This window comes from Schistocerca nitens, chromosome 4, assembly GCF_023898315.1.
Source record: "Schistocerca nitens isolate TAMUIC-IGC-003100 chromosome 4, iqSchNite1.1, whole genome shotgun sequence".
NCBI lineage: Eukaryota > Metazoa > Arthropoda > Insecta > Orthoptera > Acrididae > Schistocerca > Schistocerca nitens.
In genome coordinates, this window is record NC_064617.1 from 463,445,524 (window position 1) to 463,464,005 (window position 18,482).

At 42.2% G+C, this 18,482-nt stretch overlaps 2 non-coding genes across 2 annotated transcripts; one reads left to right on the forward strand and one right to left on the reverse strand.

Moving 5' to 3' along the window:
* Positions 1–3,184: 3,184 nt before the first annotated feature.
* On the reverse strand, positions 3,185–3,259 carry Trnal-caa (transfer RNA leucine (anticodon CAA)). Its single transcript has one exon. It is a non-coding gene; the product is annotated as a tRNA-Leu (tRNA).
* An 80-nt stretch (positions 3,260–3,339) lies between these two features.
* Trnal-caa (transfer RNA leucine (anticodon CAA)) lies at positions 3,340–3,414 on the forward strand. The gene has a single exon. It is a non-coding gene; the product is annotated as a tRNA-Leu (tRNA).
* Positions 3,415–18,482: the final 15,068 nt, after the last annotated feature.

An 18,482-nucleotide genomic window follows, 5' to 3' on the forward strand; every position in this document is an offset into this window, starting at 1 on the left:
TGTCGTCAATGTGGTCCTGTTTTGCTGCAGGTTGTACAGTTCGCTAAACCAGTCGTCTAAGTCACAGTTCCTGACTGCAAGCTGTATGGTGTTACTGATATCGTCAAGAGATCTTGGTGCCACAGCAAATCCGGGAACATATTTAAATACCACAGACGTTGGCGGCGTTTCGCAGCAATCACTAATGACGTATGATAGGTGCTCCCAAAGGCCACGCCTCCCCTGTCAGCACAGCAGCGCCCTCACACTGGAGGTCAACATAGAGGCGAGCACACAAGTGCTCTCGGCAGTTTGTGATCTCATCTGAAGGAGGCAGGATCATAATGTAGGACAAATGAGTTGTTAAAATTTCTGATGAACTTATATTTTATCAACGGTTGAACATAGTACCTCAGGAGAAGACTTCGCTAATTAGTGAATCAGGTTATGCTTTGCCAGTCTTGAATCATCCAGTACTCCTGTCGCAAACGATTGTATCATATTTAAGTAAATCTGTTGTTCTTGAAAGTAATAAAGTAAACTAATATTTCGTGTGTTCTACGTCACTGAGCAGTCAAAGAATCTACAGTTATGGCCGCACGAAAGTAATACCGTCTGGTCATGGCAATTGGGTTCAGTCTTCTCCATCCACCTGCCCGCGCGTGAGTTGCGCACAGTTTTCTTGCTGTTTCTTTTGAGTTTTATTGTATTTGTGTGTGCACCATTTTTCACCATGTCTGAGCCGCTAGAGAACATATCTGTAACCGGAACTGCACCGATTCAGGGCAGCAGGTTGAACGCCGGTTGCTCACTGTTGGACAACAAAATTTGGCCGATATCACAGCCAAGACGTGGGATGGTCGGACTACAGGGCGAAACAGAGGCACATTTCATTTCCTACAGAATAATATGCAGGGAGCACAGTGACGGTTTTTTGTCCACCGTTGGTCCCGAAGTCTACGATCTTTTTGCTAAACTGTGCGCCGAAACTCCACATACAACGATCTTGTGAAACTGTTAGTTGAATATTACGACAATCAAATCTCGCTGCAAGGTTCAAATTTTTTCGTCTGAAACAGAAACATGCTCAGACGGTCAAATAGGAGATCGCCGAACTTAGAGGCCTCACCAGGCACTGCAAGATTAAATTTACATGTTGAATTAACTATATTGAAGTAATGTTGCGTGATCCTAAACGCAGAATCTGTGTGATGCCCGCATTCGAGCTGAAATGCTAAAACTGTCTCAGCCTGATTCAAGAATTGTACTGTGTGTTGTGGAATCTCAAACAATTGTGCTCTCAGGAGAGATTGATTTTGAGTCTCCGTGTATTTCGCTCCTTCGTAGTGCACCGGACACTGAGCCTCGTGTGAGAAATACGGATCAAGTAATTCAGAAAAGAGCTCAGACAAACAGAAGAAAAAAGTAAGAACAGCAGAAGTACAATCTTCCAGTCTCATTGCACATGGCACGTATTATGAAAGTGGGAGAAATCGTGTCCTCAGGTTTTCGAGATTGATCGTAAAGATTTTCCTTGCCGTAATGCGAGTTTCTTTCAATGTGGATGTGAAAGTCCCATTCAGACTGTATGTTTACATAGCAAGCAAGGGAAGGGCAACAGCAGCTATTGTGTGAGTTCCCTGTGACCACAGCTACGGTGTCAACAAGTGTACACAGTACAGGTCATACCATTAACTCAGGCGTGAGCCGAACCAGGCACTTCTGCATTGCGGAATTCTTCTGCTGCTACACTAACGCAGGCGATCAAACTTTTTTTTTCATTTAAACGTGGGACTACAGACATTTAAATTAAAGTGTGACGCTGGTGCTTACGTTTCCCTGATTGACAGAGAAACGCCAGCAGAGTAGGGGGACCGGGGTCACGTTGGTCATAGGGGCAGGATGGCCCAGTCGCGTTAGTTCATACAATAGACGCTAGATCGTGCTGGGAATCAATCAGCAGGTTGGTAGCACTGTCCCGCTCCCTCTACAGGAGCAATATGGCCGGCGGAGCAGTTTTGGAAAAGTTGTGTTGATTAACTGTTTTTGTGCCTGTAAGATTCTATTCGTTGGTTAAATGTGTGTTATGTAAAGTTTGCTTACTTTAGGCGCAATAGGTGAGTAGTATAATTAAACGTCGTAGTTTAAGGATTATTTCTATGTGGGATACAATCTAAATTGCTTCAGTGGGTTTTGTGACGAATAGAATTTATTATAAACATGGCGCTGGGGCAGGTTGGTCCATCTGGGCCAACCTGCCCTGTCCTATATATTTTTTTAAACTCGATGAAAGATTTGTTATTTTTAATGATAATAATATTTGTAATTCGTCGAGTTTATGAAATTATTAACATAATTTTCGAAGTTAAACATTTTGATACGTTTCAGAGGTCGAGAGATGTTCATATTCACGAGATAAAAAGCGTTTTTGAAAGAAAACACCAAACTATAAATTACGTTATCATCTAAAATAGAGATCTGAGTAGTCAGAATCTGGTTCATTTCTTGGTTTTTAGAACATCAGAGTTACGGCCTTAGTTGAAACCATTTGTTTTATCTATAGGGATATAAAAACTGTGCGAAATTCTAAAAGAAAAAGTGAAAGAGGAATGATTTCTGAAGATAGATGCTAAAAGCAGTTTTAGAAGTAAGAGAAAAGGGAAGATCTGTGACGGCTACTAGCGAGGTATTTGGGATTCCAAGAAAAACTTTGGGGAGGAACTGTGCTAAGTACAAACAGACCTTATGTCAGCCTACACAGTCAATCGAACTTCAGGAAACTGAACCTGAACCCATGCCAATGGACCAAAACCCTCAGCCTGGAGGAGCCCTACAAATACTTGATGACAAATAGAAGCCTTGGGATAAATTTGGCTATGATAAAAGATTTCAGGTATGAAATGTTGTTAACTAAAATTATTTTTATTTGCAAATCTATTTTTCAATTTCTAATGTTTCTTCTCTATCCCTGCCATTGTTATTGTGTCTATCATTACGTCGTCTTGTGCACTGTAGGCCTACTGATTTGTCTCTCTCCCTCTCTCTCTCTCTCTTTCTCACAAACACACACACACTCACACATACACACTCACATGAAAAGAGTAACTGTGCCTCTATAGGTAACTTAACTAGAGTTCCCAGAATGAGATTTTCACTCTGCAGCGGAGTGTGCGCTGATATGAAACTTCGTGGCAGATTGAAACTGTGTTCCCGACCGAGACTCGAACTCGGGACCTTTGCCTTTTGCGGGCAAGTGCTCTACCAACTGAGCTACCGAAGCACGACTCACGCCCGGTCGTCACAGCTTCACTTCTGCCAGTATCTCTTCTCTTACCTTCCAAACTTTACAGAAGCTCTCGTGCTTCGGTAGCTCAGTTGGTAGAGCACTTGCCCGCAAAAGGCAAAGGTCCCGAGTTCGAGTCTCGGTCGGGCGCACAGTTTTAAACTGCCAGGAAGCTTAACTAGAGTTGTTTATTTTCAGATATTTAATTCCGACAAGAAGATATGCTTGAATAATACCTCATGATGTCAAGTGACATATATTATGGTCTTTCAATGACAACAATAAAATACCCCAAACTTGGACCTAGACCGAAATGGCGGGAAGTGATTGGATCACAGGATTCTTGAAGAGGTACCCTCAACTCTCCATTCGGACTCCTCGAGCAACTAGTTTAGCCTGGTGCACCAGTTTCAACAACATAATGTAGAACTGTTTTTTTAATAATCTCTACATAGTTTTAAAAAGAAAAATGTGACCCTGCGGACATCTGGAACATTGACGAAACTGGAGTAACTACTGTCCAGCGTCCTGATCGTGTAGCCGCTCCAAGAGATTTTCGCCAAATAGGTGTAGAGAGGGTCACTTGTTGCGATGGATTTTGCAGTTAGTGCGATGGGTAATAGTGTGCCTCCATTCTTCATCTTCCCGTGGACCTACTTGAAGCCACATTTTATCCTCGATGGCCCGATTAGGTGTGATGGAGCAGCTCATCTTTCGGAATGGATGACGGAGACAAACTTTGCAAAATATATGAAACATTTTGTTCTACTCGCTCGCTGCTCAAAAGAACGCCCTTGCTTAGTTTTGATTGATAATCACAGTTCACATCTCGACTCTGAAGTTCTTGATTATTGTAAAGATAATGGAATCACCTTTCTATCTTTTCCAGCGCATTGTAGGCACAACCTGCAGCCTTTAGACAGAAGTGTTAATGGGCCTTTTAAAAAGTTCGTGAACTCAGCATGTGATGTATGGGTTACCAATAATAAACGGCCTATGACTATTTACGACATCCTGACTATAGTGCGAATAGCACTTCCAAATGCTGCAACTCCCAATAACATAACTAGTGGATTCAAGGTAACTGGGATCAATCCCTTTATCAAAAATATTTTTACTGACAATGATTTTATGCCTTCCTACATTTCGGATAGGCCAGACCCAAACATTGAAAACAGTCCATCAACTCGAGCTGAGATAAACGTAAGACCGTTTCCAACTCCAGAAGAGGTCAGACCTTTTGAAAAAGCAGAGTCCAGAAAAAGTATGGGAGCAGGGTAAAGGAAAAGAGTTTCTGCCATAGTGACAGACATTCCAGTAAAAAAGCCCTCGGGGAAAAACAAAAAGGTGCAAAAGAAAAGAAGTCGAAAGCATTGGAAAGAAAACTTAAAACCCAGGCTAAGAAAGCACTTTTTCAAAAAGAAGGTAGGAGCAATGGTAGAATGAAATTAACTAAATCAACAGCAGTAGGCCTAAAACGCCAGAAGAAACCGTTGGAAGATGACGATGATGAAGATGATGATGTCGATGAGGAAGATCAAGATTCACTGTTCCTAAGGTGTCTCAAGCCTTTTTCAAACAGTCAGTTTGGAGCACAATGGATTGAGTGCACAAACTGCAAGCGTTGGGCTCATCCGACATGTGTGAAAAATGAGATCCATGGACTATTTTATGAGTGTTATAACTGTGCTGATCCTCTGGATGTGGACAGTGATTAAAGTTGATTGGTTTGTATTAAGACACTATAATTACTATTAATTTTTGCTTTCCCGTTGTCATAATAAAATGTTAAGCATTTAACTCAATATTCAACTTGATTTTATGTACATTAAAGTATGTTTCTTGATAACTTTTCGTTTTATTTTGATATAATGAATTTATACTAGTTTAACTTATCAAAATATTACGTGGGTCAACGTGCCCCAGCCTCTGGGCCAACTTACCCAGAGGTAGGGGCAGATTGGCCCACTTGACATTTGTCCAGTAATTAATATTTTAAAACTTTTTAATTCATATTATCTAGGTTAATAATTGTGATCCAGATTCAGTAAGATCGCTCTAAATATTTAGCAATAACTTCATAAATTTAAATGTGGAAAAAAATGAATATAATTTAAAAAAAGAAATATGATCAATGTGCCCCGGTTTCCCCTACTTCGGTCTCTTTACAATAGGCAGGAAATTTCAGTCCTTGGCGTGCGTAGTTTTCGAGCAGCTTTACAAAGAATAACAAAGTGTGTTTTGTTTTCATGTATTCATTTCTAAAAAAGTGCAAACATATTTGGATTAGATTCATTTGATTTGTTCAACTTGCACATTCCGGACAACGTTCTACAATCAGTAATTCTGTGCCTCACAATAACGTTTCTGACAATGTGTAATAAGCACAAATTAGTACTGAAACCAGATTTAGAAAGGGCAAAAGACTTCGAAGCTCACATCTGTGAAAGACAACGCAAAGACCTGACTTTTTGGTACATGACCTGTCCCCCATGAAGTAAATGAGCAAAAATTCTCAGGAATTGCAAACATGGCAAGACAATGGGGTAATCGAACCCGTTTCTGCAAGCCAGTGGGCATCACCGTTGGTCATTCTGAAGAACCCTTCTAGAATTTTAAGTTTGTGTGCTGACTTTAAGGTAAGAATAAACCCACAAACTGTAATGGTTTCTTTTTCACTTCCACGTCCATAGAACTGATGGACACACTACCCAGGGCAGGTAGATTTGCGAGATGCGTATATACAATTACTACTGGACGAACAATCCAGCCATTGCGAAGTGCCTCAGCTGGTTTAGTTTTTTAACGATTCCTGCAAAAGTTGTAAGGAGGTCACGTCATTTTGATATTTGTATGTCATCGATGTGCACGTGAGAGAGACAGCAAGTTACGTTACTGCTAAACAATCTTGGTGGCACAGTCTTTGCCTCTGCGCAGTCCGATACATTCTTAGTTGAAGTGTGGTAGGTGACAGACGAATTTAGTAGCGCTGTATTTACTTATAATCGTATTGTTGGATGAAGAAAGGACAGCAGCGATGAGTGTGTTGTCTACACTGAAAGGCGAAAGGAATGCAAATTTTTAAATATTCTCACTGTTTTTGAGGGACGAAGTTTGAGGTAAGACTACACCTAATTTGTAGCAATGATTGTTGTCAGCTAGTTAACTTCTTCAGAACTCAGAGAAAGACCACCCAACTTTCCCAAATCCCGGATTAACATACACTCCTGGAAATGGAAAAAAGAACACATTGACACCGGTGTGTCAGACCCACCATACTTGCTCCGGACACTGCGAGAGGGCTGTACAAGCAATGATCACACGCACGGCACAGCGGACACACCAGGAACCGCGGTGTTGGCCGTCGAATGGCGCTAGCTGCGCAGCATTTGTGCACCGCCGCCGTCAGTGTCAGCCAGTTTGCCGTGGCATACGGAGCTCCATCGCAGTCTTTAACACTAGTAGCATGCCGCGACAGCGTGGACGTGAACCGTATGTGCAGTTGACGGACTTTGAGCGAGGGCGTATAGTGGGCATGCGGGAGGCCGGGTGGACGTACCGCCGAATTGCTCAACACGTGGGGCGTGAGGTCTCCACAGTACATCGATGTTGTCGCCAGTGGTCGGCGGAAGGTGCACGTGCCCGTCGACCTGGGACCGGACCGCAGCGACGCACGGATGCACGCCAAGACCGTAGGATCCTACGCAGTGCCGTAGGGGACCGCACCGCCACTTCCCAGCAAATTAGGGACACTGTTGCTCCTGGGGTATCGGCGAGGACCATTCGCAACCGTCTCCATGAAGCTGGGCTACGGTCCCGCACACCGTTAGGCCGTCTTCCGCTTACGCCCCAACATCGTGCAGCCCGCCTCCAGTGGTCTCGCGACAGGCGTGAATGGAGGGACGAATGGAGACGTGTCGTCTTCAGCGATGAGAGTCGCTTCTGCCTTGGTGCCAATGATGGTCGTATGCGTGTTTGGCGCCGTGCAGGTGAGCGCCACAATCAGGACTGCATACGACCGAGGCACACAGGGCCAACACCCGGCATCATGGTGTGGGGAGCGATCTCCTACACTGGCCGTACACCACTGGTGATCGTCGAGGGGACACTGAATAGTGCACGGCACATCCAAACCGTCATCGAACCCATCGTTCTACCATTCCTAGACCGGCAAGAGAACTTGCTGTTCCAACAGGACAATGCACGTCCGCATGTATCCCGTGCCACCCAACGTGCTCTAGAAGGTGTAAGTCAACTACCCTGGCCAGCAAGATCTCCGGATCTGTCCCCCATTGAGCATGTTTGGGACTGGATGAAGCGTCGTCTCACGCGGTCTGCACGTCCAGCACGAACGCTGGTCCAACTGAGGCGCCAGGTGGAAATGGCATGGCAAGCCGTTCCACAGGACTACATCCAGCATCTCTACGATCGTCTCATGGGAGAATAGCAGCCTGCATTGCTGCGAAAGGTGGATATACACTGTACTAGTGCCGACATTGTGCATGCTCTGTTGCCTGTGTCTATGTGCCTGTGGTTCTGTCAGTGTGATCATGTGATGTATCTGACCCCAGGAATGTGTCAATAAAGTTTCCCCTTCCTGGGACAATGAATTCACGGTGTTCTTATTTCAATTTCCAGGAGTGTATTAATTGATTAAGCTGTTTGATTTTTGTAGTAATTTTCTGTTAAAATTGTACCCTTTCTAAATCATTGTTCACTTTTTAAGCATAGTACTGTTCAAAGCAATGTTGTGTGTAAAGATGACACAAAAAATTATTCAGTCTCTTAGAATATATATTTAATATCATTTCGTAGGAATAGTCATTCTCCCCAGGAAGTAGGGAGATGACGGTATCAGTGCAGTCTTGATATAAGCTTGACATCCGATTGATATGCAAATTATTTACATTGACCAATTAATTACCTCCCCCCTGACCTCACCCACGGCCACCCCCACCCCCAGATAATGTCACGTAATTTTTTCAGCCTGCACGTGACTCCTAGCCGCCAACCCATTCCCACCTCTAATTCCTCCACCTACCCTGTTGGCAGGAGTTTCGAATTTGACGGGAATTTCGAATTTTGACGGGAATTTATTTATCCCAGCGCTGTGCTGACGCACTACCCCACCCCCCGCCCAGGAATTGGGGGGCGGGGAAATTGAAAATGGTATTGCCAGTACTCGAACCCTGGTCCTTCTCGATGGAAAGCCCAAGTGCAACCCCCCAACACATGGAAACTGCCGTGAAGTAGGAGAGGAAGGTTAGGTTATCGTACTTTACTTTACTGAAGTAGAGATCGGCCTTAATTACGTACTTACTCATATATATCGGCCCTAATTACACAACTATAAGCATAGCGCTACACAAGGCCAGCCCAAATTCATAATTCAGCTCAAAAGTTGACGAAGCCATACAACAGGTGTTTCCCTGATACAACAGGTGTTTCCCTGCTGGGTAAATATTCCACAATAACACTCGAAAGTGGTAGCAGATTCACTCAAACTCTACTCTACAGCTATAAATTCGTGTTCAAGGTACTATCTTTTTTGTGGTAAATGTATCCAAGTGACGGGATGTTGGTGTTGGACAGAGAGAAGTTTAATAGGTGTATTAACTGTAGGCATACAGTTGAGGACTGCATCTATCGCTGTTTGACGTCACAGTTTGCTACAGACACCTGCTCGACTATCACGCTGCATCCCAGGTAATCGAAGACAATATGCACAACCACAAATGATGGAAAATGTATCACTGTTCTAAATACATGTCGAAATTCTAAAAATACAGCACTCGTAATCAACGGGTAATAATGCAACACATGTATTGTCTATTGCTAAATAATCATTATAATAACGTGGCTACCCCAGAGTAACAGAGAAGCGTAGCAATTTCAGCTGTGTCCTCCTCAATGGACACTCATAAATCAACAAACTTGGAGGTAGTATTACCCTCACCCCACTTCCTCCCCACGTTCCTGCTTCTCCCCACCATAGGAATAGAGTCTTGGTGGTCCACAAAGAGATCCTTCTGGTGGCATTGATATATGGCCTCCTGTCTGTGGAAATCAATTACAGACAGACAAAAGACGGAAACAACGGAAAACAGCGAAATTCCGGAGAACTCTCCAGATCGCTTCTTCAAATATTTGCTGCTTGGAAAACAGGAAGCCCTCCACCTAAAGCGACCGCAGACCCCAGAACAACATCCCACCGATCTGGTTGCAGAGTCTTCAGTAGAATGTGTCCCAGACGTCACGTGGCTGGGTGGTTAGTGTTATCGGTGCCGACAAAAGCTACACATACAACAGAGTGCGACGCCGGCATCCCTCAGAACAAAACCGAGATAAATGGTGCCTATCCTGACCATGGGTTGTTTGCCTAAATGGACAGCTCCAACCTCCTATTGGTTCAAATGGTTCAAATGGCTCTGAGCACTATGGGAGTCAACTGCTGTGGTCATCAGTCCCCTAGAACTTAGAACTACTTAAACCTAACTAACCTAAGGACATCACACACATCCATGCCCGAGGCAGGATTCGAACCTGCGACCGTAGCAGTCGCACGGTTCCGGACTGCGCGCCTAGAACCGCGAGACCACCGCGGCCGGCCAACCTCCTATTGGACTCGGCCACTTTGCCTCTAGTAGCCTAGCCAGCAAGCGCACGCTGTGAAAAGAATTCACTGTAACATTTGTATTTTATATCAATGCGTCCCTTATAACCAAGCACATATTAAAAAGGAAAACACAGTTTACACGATAATAAATGTCCTTCTTCCAGGACAATAGGTACAGGCCATTTTCTTTTAGTTTTATTGGCAAAATAGGTTTAGTTTTCATGTTCGGCTGCAGGATACAATTCTCATCACATGATTTTGTAATATGTAACGAAGTACATCACCGCCGATTACAGTCACAGATGAGGCTATAGACACCCTATACACGTTTACCTTGAGTAAAATTGTGGAAAAAGCTTCCACTGTTTTGCTGCGAACATTAATGACCACCCAGAATGTCCACATTATTCTGAAACCGTAATCAAAGCAAACAAAAAGCGAGAATCTAAATTCCAAAGCAAAATGCATCTATGTTAAGCAATTTCTTTCAGCTGGAAGGACAAATTACACGACTAGAGACCGTCTCTCGCGTTCAAGTCAGTGTCTCTAAATAAACTGTCATTCACGTGTCTATTATAAACATTTCAGACTGTGAAATAACATTGTAGAATGCAACATTTCACTCAATTAGCTCACATGTTGGAAAAAAGACATAATTATTTTACGTTCGATAACAAAATGCTGTAATTCAAGAGGACGTTGCTGTTTTGCACAGTATGGCCAGTCCTGTTTTACCAATGCGATTCTGCATCACACTGACGTTTACGACACAAATTGTGAGAGCCTGTCGTGTAATAGAACTTCCTATAAGATTTCGTCGCATTTCTCTCTCTTCCCTTTCATCGAAACTTCATCGTAAAATCATAACGAGTGTAACATTTATGAAGCAAATTAAATTATGATGTTTTGCTCGTTAGGAGGATGGAGTTAAATGTTCTCACGTCCCCTACTGAATCGTTTTGCGAAGAGTTTCACTATTTGCGGGGCCGAAGCACTCGCGAAAATAACATACAAGCGGTTCAAATCGAGACTTCGAGATTGCTATTATGCATGCGTAGTCTGTGTTTGTCTGTGAGTAAAGCTGCCAGGGGCGGATAGTTGAGGTTCGCAAGCATAACTTGCAAACTGTTCGACTGTAAATTATATTGCCGGGGGTACGCACTCTGTAGGTATGGGGAGAGGAAACTCTCTTGGTCCAGGATGCTAAGTGCAGTGCACTAAAAAGAATACCCGAAATATACAATTTGTAGATGTTTTGAGATGGTTGTGTGGACGCATCAAAGCTGGAAGGTGTAAACAAAAGTAGCGAAGCTCATCTGCTAAGCAATAAGAGCACCTATCTACGAAAAAAATAAAAATCAGAGCAACAGCAGAAAGCAGCTCTGTACCCATGTCAACTCCCTTTCGCAGATCCCTACACGATAGAATGGAAATCATATGTCAGACTTTAAGTTTCCATCAAGTGCGTTGCTACATGAGTCTGCAGACAAGCACTCTGATGTGCCACAGCAGTACACAGATTTGTTTCCAGACTGCGAGTTTCCAATCTGCACCAATCGGTGAGTCTCATCTAGGTGCTGCAATACTCTTCATGATCTTCCTATCCAAAATGCATCATGTAGATCATCGGGAAGAGGAGAATTCTAGGGATCTTTTAGCAGGCTCGTATATAGGACACAAAAATATCTTCGTATAAAATGTAACAACGCATTGGAATGCCGGCAATACGAACATGTACATACAGAAGAATATTAAAAAATATGAAAAAGTTACATAAAATCGGTAAAAATCGAGGAAAACCTGGCATGATTATGAAACATTGACGGGAAATAGGTAAAATTGAGGGATATACGAGGAAATATGTAAAATCGGAAAAACACTTGCACATTTTCTTAAATTGACTGAGAGTACATAAAATTTTTCATAAATTACTACGAAATGCTTGGAACTGAGGTAGTTTGTACGTTCCCAGACACTCAAGACCGAGAAAAGCTTAAAAATTATACCCTAACAGTATTCATTTTACATCGTTCATCCATATTTCAACTGGATGAAGGTGGGACTCAGCTGTTATAGCCCGCCATCCATGTGTAGCACGTGTTGATCTCACCACGGACTTCTGGACTTAGCCACACGCAACTGATTTCATCAAAGTGTACGGGCCTGAAGATAGTGTTGACGCAACGCCGAAACTAGTAGCGAAGTAAATAAAAAATCTTAGATACAGCTGGAGGAATTATCATTTTAATTAAAAAAAAATTCACTTTTAACCATCCCCCTCCTCCTGTAAAATACGTGCGTTTACGTAATATACTCCAACAAAGGTGACATAAGTACTATGCAGAGGATCCATATTAAAAAAGGCAAGACGTATGTCTCCCAATCCATAAATGTGCTATTACACATGCAGCCGAATATACGTATACAGGGCCGTGACCGGGCCAAATATCTCACGAAAAACTACAAAGAACGAAACTTGTCTAGCTTGAAGGCGGAAACCAGGGGTTGGCCCCCTAGATGGTGCTGCCATAGGTCAGACGGATATAAATTCGGTTTTTTAAAACTAAAAACCCCCATTTTTATTACATATTCGTGTAGTACGTAAAGAAATATGAATGTTTTAGTTGGACCACTTCTTTCGCTTTGTGATAGATGGCGCTGTAATAATCCCAAACGTATGCCTCACAATTTTAGACGAACAGTTGGTAACAATTTTTTAATTAAAATACGGAACTTAGGTGCGTTTGAACATTTCATTTCCGTTGTTCCAATGTGATATATGTACCCTTGTCAACTTATCATTTCTGGGAACGCAGGCTGTTACAGCGCGATTACTTGTAAATACCACATTCATGCAATTAATGCTCAAAATGATGCCCGTCAACCTCAATGCATTTGGCATTACGTGTAACGACATTCCTCTCAACAGCGAGTAGTTCGCCTTCCGTAACGTTCGCACATGCGTTGAAAAGGCGCTAACGCATGTTGTAAGGCGTTGTCGGTGGATCACCATAGCAAATATCCTTCAACTTTCCCCACAGAAAGAAATCCGGGACGTCAGATCCGGTGAACGTGCGGGCAATGCTTCGTCGACCAATACGCCTGTCATGAAATATGCTATTCAGTACCGCTTCAACTGCACGCGAGCTATGTGCCAGACATCCATGGTGTTGGAAGTACAACGCCATTCTGTCATGCAGTGAAACATCTTTTAGTAACATAGATAGAACATTACGTAGGAAATAAGCATACATTGCACCATTTAGATTGCCATCGATAAAATGTGGGCCAGTTATCCTTCCTCTCATAATGCCGCACCATACATAAACACGCCAAGGTCACTGATGTTCCTCTTGTCACAGCCATCGTGGTTTTTCCGTTGCCCAGTAGTGCATATTACGCCGGTTCACGTTGCCACTGTTGGTGAATGACACTTCGTCGCTACATAGAACGCTTGCTAAAAATCTGTCATCGTCCCGTAATTTCTCTTGTGCCCAGTGGCAGAACTGTACAGGACGTTCATAGAAGTAGTCGCCATGCAATTCCTGGTGATTATAAATATGGTACAGGTGCAATCGATGTTGATGTAGCATTCTCAACACCGAAGTTTTTGAGATTCCCGATTCTGGTGCAATTTGTCTGCTATTGATGTGCGGATTAACCGCAACAGCAGCTAAAACACCTACTTGGGCATCATCATTTGTTGCAGGTCGTGGTTGACGTTTCAAATGTGGCTGAACACTTCGTGTTTCCTTAAATAACGTAACTATTCGGCGAACGGTCCGGACACTTGGATAAAGTCGTCCAGGATACCGAGCAGCATACATAGCACACGACCGTTGGGCATTTTAATCACAACAGCCATACATCAACACGACATCGACCAATTCCGCAATTGGTAAACGGTCCGTTTTAACACTGGTAATGTATCAGGAAGGTAATACCATCCGCTCTGGCGGAATGTTACGTGATACCACGTACTTATACGTTTGTGACTATTACAGCGCCATCTACCACTAAGCGAAGAAAGTGGTCCAACTGAAACATTCATATTTCTTTACGTACTACACGAATATGAAATAAAAATTGGGTTTCCTATTAAAAAAAAAAAGAAGTTGATATCCGTTTGATCTAAGGCAGCGCCATCTATCGGGCCAACCATAGCATCTGGTTTCCCCCTTCAAGCTAGACGAGTTTCGTTCTTTGTAGCTTTTTCGTTTGATGCTTATTTCGTGAGATATTTGGCCCGGTCACTATCAATGGACCACCCTGTATATTACCGAATTACGGCCGGTTTTCCCAATGTTATTACTTTAGTATTATGGAGAAGAATCAATGTGTTTAGCTGACTTAATCTATTCATTAGTGTTCTGTAGGAGAGTGGAGTGATGCCACACGTACCACCTTTAATAGTGTCTGTGTGTGTGTGTGTGTGTGTGTGTGTGTGTGTGTGTGTGTGTGTGTGTGATACGGTGTTAGGACGAAATGGCTATATTATCCTACACATGAGCAAAGTTAACTGCCATCAAACCAGAACATCTTTGTGCAAGAGGAATGCTACCAGAGCTGTGGCGCTGTACTGTAGACAGCAATAAGACTATTAAATCTCCTTTGGCTACTGATCCTGGTGCTTACTTCCTTGTAAGAAGTTTCTGCTCCTTCTTAAGCATTTTTGTGCAGCAGGGTGTGGGTGGTAGCTCAATGTATCAGTTATCGAAAATAGTGATGTTGGTTTTTCTTTACTCTGTTCCCTAGTGAGATATTGCTGCATCCATCTACTACTAATGATATGCACAACTGACGCAGGAAGTATGATTGAGAGTACTTACGTTTGCGACTTAAAGAGACATATAAAATCTATTAATTTCCTAAGAAACAGAAAAGTAGTCTTTAGACTTGGTTCTGGTGGGTTTATAACCAGCTCGAGAAGTGGATATACACTGACAAGGCGATCCTAGGACACCAGAACATTCTACAAGATAGTAGTTTTATAATTTTGAAGTTTGTCACAGTAGTGATTGGGGTAGGAAACTGTTGTGAGGTGGCTTTATGTCTGATGTTTGACAAATATATCCTGCGTTAGAGTATTAAGAGCGTTGTATTCCATATGATTAATACTTCAGAAACTGTATGGCATTATCAATACAGCAATTTTTAGGTGCAGAACTGTGTAACCATTAGATTGCGTGTTTATGCTCTATGATCATTTCTCCCATGCCAGCACCTGCTTGGAACTGACACCAGATAGTGGAATACGGCTTCCTAATTGATAGCACGATTGATTTACGTGAAATGTTTCACGCTCCAACCATCTGGAGCTCCATCACATATAAACGACAAGTTTCATGTTAACGACCTGTTATAGCACCGCAATACTCTCATGTCTACTGTACACTAAAAAGATGCGCTAACCTCCTCGACACGCACGCATCTGGAGAGATCTCTAGCTCTTAGATGGGTACCATGAGTAAGATTGGTGTTGCATGGAGGACTGGTCATGGACAATGTGGGACGAATCTGTCAATTTCCAACTTTATCCTATGCATGCATGAATACTCTATAACGCCCATCCACACAGGGAAAGATGGCTAGCGGTAATTGTAAATTCTGCACTATGATCGAAGTGCTGGAAATATGTCGATAACCTAATTGCATCAGCATAGAATGCTCTTTGTATATTTTAGTGTATATGGTCGAATGGACTTATTGCACTATCATCTAGCTGCATTCGCAATCTTGTGTATTGTAGCTACAAAGTAGTGGAGTGGTGATTAACGATGATACAGAAATTGGTAAGTGTTCTACTGGGTCATTGGCTGGTGTTGAAATTACAGAACAACTGGTGTAAAGAGTAGTGAAGGTATGACTTAGCGTTGTTGCAGAAAAGGGAAGGATTCTGCTGTGTCATCTGCTGGCATTGAATGTACGGAACAACTGGTGAATTACTAAAATTGATCGCGCTATCGACTGCGATATGTATTACGTACATCACTCCATACCAACAGTGTTTTTCCCATCCCATCTGTCCACTGGTATGCTGTTGATTACCGCATAATGACTGAGTGACACCACTTGGTTAAGATGGCGGGAGACTGGGCGGGACACTGAATATTTGCTACTTTTCACTGTGGAGCATGCGATTAAATGTATAGGTCATCACTCTTGGACAGTTGTTTGTAATTGTTCATCAATACTACAGACTTATCCTGTTTCGATATTCTCTGAGGCCCTCCACATGCTTTTATTTCTTTTTCATTTCTTTTCTCCAATAAGATAACAGTGCCCTCCTTTTATTTCTACTACCTACCACATGTTGTGAACGGCAACTTCTGGCGATGGTCAACATGACTGCAATGTGAGGAAACAATGCTCTTCGAGATGGAACTCCAAAACATCCCCTTCCCTGTCGCTGTGGAACTGTATAGGTCATCACATTCGGATAGCTGTTGCAAACGCTATACAATGCTGCAAACTCTTCCAGTTCTCATATGTTGCGATGTCTTCCACATTTGCGTCAATGAGAAACGTCACCTGTGCGTTTTATTTCTACCAATCTGTGTATTGTGGGTAATGCACAGCTTATACCTTGCATCATTCAGCTTTGTGGGAGAGGAAAAGGATCGAAACATGTTAATGTTGGTTTAGCAGCTGACACAAACTTCTGAGTCACGGTAGAAAAATAAAGTGAATGGTGGTGTACAAATATATATATATATATATATATATATATATATATATATATATATATATATATATTAAACTGCCTGTGAAGGACCAATACAGGAACCCCGTCTTGGGATTGATAGTTGTGGGATCTGGTCTCTCTCCAATGCAGTCGACCAAACTTTATGCAGATCTGTGCAAGCAACTTCGAGCACTGGCCACGTGCTTCAATGCAGCGATATATGTATATGTAATGCATTTGATGTCAACATACAGGCAGTATTTACTTTTTAGATATATCAGAAGAGAGAAATTTGGTAAAATCTTATAGGAGTTTCTATTACAAGGAGTAGCACAACGGGTTAAAAATTTGGATGCAGATAGTTCTCTCAAAACGAAACCAATTTTGCTCATAAAAGTAGCTATTCTTGAGAAAGCATGACTGTTTTTATTATTATTATCATCGAGATTGTGTGTTTAAAAAATGGGTGTTACCGCAAGTCCAATGTCATTTTATACTTCATAACGTCCTAACATAAAGAAGGCACCATTTCAATTATAGCTCGTTGTGGAACCTAGAAATGATAATGTTTTTCTTCTCGACATATGAGTAGAGAGCGTGAAATAGGCTGTGATGATCAAATTGCTCACAAAACTAGAACACAAGAACCTGCTGATAGGAAGTTAACAGACATGTTGGTATAAGGGAATTATGGAGCAAAAGTGTCAAATGTAAGCACGCAGATGGTAACTGGATTCGATGTAACGGAAGAGAGAGAGAGAGATGTGGTAAAAGCTTATAGGAGGTTCTATTACAAGACAGGCTCTCACGGTTTGTTCTGTAATTGCGAGTGTGATATAATATCAGCTTGGTTCAACTGGACTTGCCATAGTCTAGAAAAAGGCATGTTGTTATCTAACATAAAATGATCGTGTTCTTTTCTGACATGTGAGCTAATGGCGTGAAAGATTGTATTCTCTAACGTTATTTTCACGTCTTTGAAATGTTTGTAATACACACATGCATGACATTTTATTTACAGACACTGATTTTAACGGGAGAGGTTCTCTCAGGTCATGTAAGATATCCATCATGCTGAAATAAATCACTAAACATAGATATTTTTCTCTTCTCAGTTTAAATTTTCGCCTTTTCTTTACTACGATGACTATTTCAAAATAATGAGGACTTTCTGTGGTGATTGATAATTTTCGTAACAAAATAGTGGAAGTCTCTTTCCGAATTATACGCAGGGTCGACGTATGCAGGGGTTGTAAAGCGTGACCTATGAATGTTATCGCCGATGATGCTCTTCATTGGATGTCACAAAATTACGTGAAGAAAAACTGCATCCTACAGTCGAACGTAAAAGCTATACCGATTTTGCTCATAAAACTAAAAGTAAAAGGACTGCACCTATTTTCGTGGAAAAATTATTATTGTTGAGATTATGTTTCCCTTTTTATGCTTGATTTTAAGAGATGTGTTAACATTAAATGCAAATTTTAAAGTGAATTATTTTCACAGCCTGCACTTGCTGGCTGGGCTACTACAGATGTGGTCGAGTAGTTCCTTAGGACGCTGTAAATGTCCTTTTAGACAAACAACCCATGGTCAAGATAGGCCTCATTCATCTCGGTTTTGTACTGAGGGGTACTAGCGTCGCACTCTGCTGTATGTGTAGCTTTTGTCAGGGTCAATAATGCTGACCGCCCAGCCACATGCTCGTTAGGAACGCACTGGACAAAAGACTCTGCAATTAAATCGGTGGGATGTTGTTTTGGGATCTGCGGTCGTGTTACGTGGAGGGCTTTTGTTTTCCAAGCAGCAGATGTTTGAAAAAGCGATAAGGAGAGTTCTTCAGAATTTCTTTGTTGCTCCAGGAGGTCCCATCTTTCTGAAAAATAGGTTTGACAGATTGCATGAAGTGTCATGTAATT